The following is a 6,000-nucleotide window of genomic DNA, read 5'->3' on the forward strand; positions in this document are numbered from 1 at the left end:
GACAAACTGTTCGATATTTTATGGAATTGGGCTCAAACGCAGTTGGACTTTTAGCAAAACGAAGGAAATTCGGACTAAAACTTTCAGATTTTGTTTTTCACTGAAATAATTTGGGTTGTACTGCAATATTCAATGTAAAGATTTTAAATGGTAGTCAACATAATTTTGCATACCTTTTGCTAGTTTTATCTCACTTTTTCGTTTAGATATTCGAATGACACATCCTACAAAAATATTGTAAAATGCTTAAAAATGATAAAAGGCAACATATCTCAAAAGTTTGATCATTGACCTCATTTAATTTGTATGCCTGCAGAGTAAGGTCAATATACCTAATTTAATGCTATAAATGTTTTGGTATTATCATCATTCAGTTTTTTTGTAAAATTGAATAAAAAAGGGTAGGAATTTGAAAAATGATGGAGGAAATTTGGACTGGAATATTCATAACAATTGTGAATGAAAACTTAATACTTTGTGTCTGTTGAGTATCTCTGCCATTCATAAACTGTATTTTATTTTCACAAGAATTTAGCAATTTGTATTATTTTCGCAATAAAGAAAATTTCGATCATAATGTAAAATTGTTATGGACTTTTCTTAAATTTTCCAAATAGATCCAATGTCCATCATCTCAAAAAGTAGGTGATTGACCTACTATTTTGAAAGTGAAAAATAACACTACCATGAAAGGTCTTTAACACACAATAGATGGTTTTTCATTATCATCAGTTGACTTTTTTTTTTCATTCTGAGTAAACGTAAACCTTAATGTAAAATACTGTGATCCTTCTGTTGGTATTCTTTAGACTTTTGAAATCATAAGTCAGTTGGAGTTTTATGATATTTATTAAGCACTGTAATCGTATAGTGGTATAAAAGCAATATATAATCAATCTGCTATCAATCCAAAATCCATCTACTGATTATTAATCAAATCATAAGTATATAAGTCAGTGAAATAAAATAATCAATTGTTAGAACATCCTTTCGGGTCACAGTTCATAAAAGACTTATAACGAAGTCCATTGTTAAAGGTTAATTACAATTAAGAGTCTTGCATCCGTCGACCGCTTTCCAAAGTCCAATCATCATCGAGAGTTTTATTCTTCCTGGTCATTCCACTAACACCACAAGTTCTAACTACGCAGTTGTCCCTTTCGGTCAATGACCTTTAACATTGTTCACTATACACTTATTTCGTATCGAGTGCACAACAAGCTAATGACTAATTAACGTAAAGCAGAATACAATCATAAAATTATATTTCATATATTTACGGCTATCTGGTTACATACGTCCCCCTAACAAAAGAAATATCCCCGAGGGAGATTTCTTTCGCCAGGTGCCCGGTGTGAGAAATTATCCTTCAAACTCTTCTAGGTCAGATGAACTTCCTGGTGAAACACCGGTCAGAACATCTATGTTAAGAGGTTGAATGAAGTGACCAATTTCCCATACCGGCTTGAGACACAATAATAGTCTGTCAACAAATATGTATACCTCACTCATGACAATATATAATTGTTTAGCAATTCATGCAAAAGTCAGTAATAATCATATATACTTTTGACAACAATATTAATCAATACAAAATAATCAAAATCAAATATAATCGCATTTAAATGCAATCAGAATTGTCCAATGTCCAACGTTCCACACAGGTAACATATAAAGTCCATTATAAAATGTTAATTCAATCATAAGGGCCGCTAGAATTATAATAAAATACATAAGCATATATAAATGTTATACAGTCCAGCGTACATAAAAGTTTCACACTATTGTATCCATTTCGAATAATCGGGACGATAATCAAGAAAAACGTTGTGTAATTTGGATTCGAAGAATTCCATTCGCAGTTCTTAGCTCAACACATTTTGATTTCGAATATAACATTTCATAATAATTTCAAAAACATTTTACATTTTCCACAAATTGAAACATATTGAATACACAATTTTTTATAAGCACACCAACGGCACTTCCTGCGCGGATGGCGAGTTTGCTCCTCGCTGAACATCGACTGCGTTCCTCTATTTCTTACGACATCAACGCCCTTTCTGCAAGGTATTCGCGTGCCAAGTCCGGGTCCAGGCCTCGGATGATCGGAGTTCATATTCTCTCCGGTCAACTGGTATGCTAATTCTTCAGTGATTGGTCCAATAGCGTGAACGTCTGCAATTGATCATAGTGGTTTTCCATAACTGCGAGGTTTCTTTGGGGTTGTAGTGTCCTTTACTATGGGGTTCATTTCAATAGTCTCTTGGGAATTTCGTTGATCAGGATTAACACCAGACAAATTGTCTCTGCCAGAACTTTCCTCATCCCTGTCACCACCCCTTTTTCGACAACCCGACCAGCAACCACGGCACTTATATCCTAACTTTTTGATAGTTTTACATTTCATGATACAAATTCCAAATACAATTATTATTGCCAAAATCAAAAATACATAAAACCCAAGACTTCCCACCCAAGGTAATGATTCCATAGATTGTAACTCATTGTTTACTGGCAATTCCGCCATTAGTGTGTCCATAAGGAAAAACTTTAATATCCTTTAATTTATCGGGAATCTTAATGTGTCCCATCCCCGGAAATTTGATGTTAAGGGAATCCCAAAGTATGTATGTGTTTATGCCATCAATAAAATTTTGAAAGGAGTCCGACATATTAAATTGACTTTCTCGATTATAGTAAGGGGGGAGTAATAATGAACCATGAAAACCAGAACATCCTTGTCCCATATTTAAGATGTTTATCCCAATATTTTATTATTTTACCAGTAATTTTTAAGTTTCTTACTTGCTTAGTCGCGGGTTCCGATATTTCAAACGTGTTACGTCCGCGATATTTCATTGTCAGTCAAAATGTCAAAGGGGTCACAGTATTGCACTTATTCATAATCCTGCAATATTTACAAAGCAAGTTTACTCATACTTATTTATATTTACAACACAATATACAATTGCTTTAAACGCTTCAGCCATAATGGCAAAACAATTTTCTATGTGCTGTTGTTTACTAACAGCTATACTCTTACGAGGTTTAGGGACTGGTTTACGCAGTTTTGGGATTGGTTTACGGGTGAAGCCTAGACCTACTTTAGAATGTATTTCACCAATTTCCATATCCTCGTCTAAAGGTATAGCTGGGGTATTTAAGGGTATCTCATAATTTTGATCATGATATTCACTTTGTTCTGACTCAGGGTTCTCATCCGATTCCGACTCAACAGTCTGTTCATGCTCGTCCTTACTCGGTCGACCATCCATGATCTGTTTAGCTCTTATGCGTCTCTGAAGTTCAGCTAAGGGTATATCTTCTTCGTATGAAGAATTTTCTCTCTCTTGTTGTTTAAACCGAATAGCTCTTTCTAATGGCTCTGGCTGCACCTCGCCATCATCTTCCGAAGATGATTCCTCCTCAGGTGGTACCACATAATTGGTTTTTCTCAGAGTTCTTCCACCTTCTTCAGTATCTTGCGAGAGGGGCCAGTTCGAAATATCTGCCAATCTCAATTGCCGTGCATGGCACTTGGTGATAGATCCAGTTAATTGATCCTTCACCACAAAACTGACTGGTCCTTTCTGTTCAATAATTCGGTAATAGGGGAGCCACTTTTTATCTAGTTTATTTTGTCTCCTGTTGTTCTTGAGATAGACTGGATCTCCCACTTGGAAATCTTCATCTTTGCTCTTTTTATCAGCCTGGGCTTTCTGTTTCTTCTTTGCTTCTTTCATATTTCGATGTACTTACATAAACGCCTTGTGCTGTTCTTGAAGGGCGATCTTGTGTTGATCTTCTCCGGCATATCTTCGACGAGGTTTCAGTAAAGTATCAAGAGGTAATACAACGTCTCTATTGTACATCAGATAGTATGGGGAAAACTTTGAAGATTCATTCGGGTGAAATCGAATGGCTGCCAAAGTCTGGTTAAGATGAATATCCCATGTTTGAGCGTTGTCTGTTATCTTCTTAGCCATTACGTCATGAAGAGTGCGGTGGAATCTCTCTACTTTGCCGTTGCCTTGAGGACTGTAGTAAGATGTTGTGATGTGGTTAATGTTTAGTTCTTTCAAGGTTTCTTGTACCTTTTGATTTACATTTTCCGTTCCATTGTCTGTGAGAATTTGAAGAGGACAGCCATATCTGGGGTATAGTTCTTCCAATATAAGGTGCACTATATTGTCAGCTGACTTGTCAGGAACGGGAAAGGCTTCCGGCCATCCAGAGTAAATGTCAATGAAAGAAACTATATACTTGTTTCCTGTCAGTGAAGTTGGATATGCTCCTGACAAATCGAGTCCTACCTTAGCCATTTGAAAAGGTGGTATGTCTGTCTCTTGAACTGGAGGTTGAGTTCTCTTATTGCTCTTTGTTTGGCATATTACGCATCCTTCTATATAAGAGTATAACCTTTTGTATAAGTTTGGCATATAATTATTTTGTCTGATTACATCAAACGTTTTGTCAACTCCCATATGTCCAAGTCCATCATGGTATTGTTGTACTACCAAAAGTTCTAACTCACGTGGTATATACAGGCGCAGTCTCGGACCTTCAGAATCTCCATCTGAGAGATAGTACAATAAGCCATCTATTTCAAGAAACTTCTTTTCTTCGGTCGCCGTTGCTTTTCCTTTACTCAACCTATTCCTCAGCTTTTTGATCTGCTCATCATTTTGTTGGCTTTCCTTTATGTTTATTTCTTCCGGTAAGTCGATGAAAGGCTTGAGCAATTCGTCCTGCTGTTTAACTTCACACCTGGCTAATCTTTTAGGTGAGAAAGCATTTGAGTTTAGTACGTTTACCTCAAAGAAATTGTCTTTAACATCCGGTTCATCACATTCAGATTTTTCTTCCTCTTCATCATCAGAGATAGCGGACGGTAACCTGGATAAAAGATCCGCACAGCAATTGAACCTTCCTTCTATGTACTCTACCTTGCAGTTATATCCAGCGATACACAAAGCCCATAATTGAATCTTCTTATTCTGCATATGGGATTCTAAAATATATTTGAGCGGTTTGTGATCTGTCCGTATAGTAAACTCAGCACTGTGAAGGTAATGGTCCAGCTTCTGGAGGGCGTAGTGGATTGCAAATGCCTCCTTTTCTATGGTTGACCATTTCACCTGGGTTTTACTCGGCTTATGGGACAGATAGTATATCGGCTTATCTTCTCCTTCGTCAGTCTTTTGGGTGAGGCAAGCTCCTATGCAATTGTCGCTGGCATCGGTGTACAAGATGTATGGCTTATTAGTATCTGGATAAGCTAATAAAGGCACTACTGTTCTTGACAGCATGATGTCCACTTGAATCTGGCATACTTCCTGGTTAAGTCGATCAACGGCTCCGCAATCTTTGAGAAATTTGGTATAAATCTTCTATAATAACTGCACATACCTATAAAACCACGGACTTCTCGAACTGTAGTGGGGGCTGGTAATTTTTTAATGGCTTCCACTGTCTTCGGATCCGGTTTGACGCCATGTTCATTGATAATAAAACCAAGATATTCAGTCTGCTCTTTGAAGAAGCTACACTTCTTTAACTTCAGTTTTAGTCCATGCGTCCTTAGACGATCAAACACTTCCTGGATATGATGGAGGTGATCTTCCGGTGTTTCTGAGAATATGAGTATGTCGTCCAGGTATGCGATAGCAAACTCCTGTTGCCCTTGTAGAACGATGTTCATGAGTTCTTGGAAGACTGCTGGGGCATTACTTAATCCAAATGGCATCCTATTAAATTGAAACAATCCCTTGTGGCATGCAAAAGCTGTTTTTTCTTTACTCGAGTCTTCTAATTTTACCTGCCAATATCCACTCTTTAAATCTAGTGCAGTGAAGTACCTGGCCTTACCGAGCAAACAAAGAATGTCATCAATCAATGGTAATGGGAATGATACTGGTCTTACTATCTTGTTTAAACTTCGAAAGTCTACGCACATCCAGTCTGATCCGTCCTTCTTCTTTACTACTACCAGAGGAA

This window comes from Crassostrea angulata, chromosome 2 (assembly GCF_025612915.1).
Source record: "Crassostrea angulata isolate pt1a10 chromosome 2, ASM2561291v2, whole genome shotgun sequence".
In the NCBI taxonomy this organism is placed as follows: Eukaryota; Metazoa; Mollusca; class Bivalvia; order Ostreida; family Ostreidae; genus Magallana; species Magallana angulata.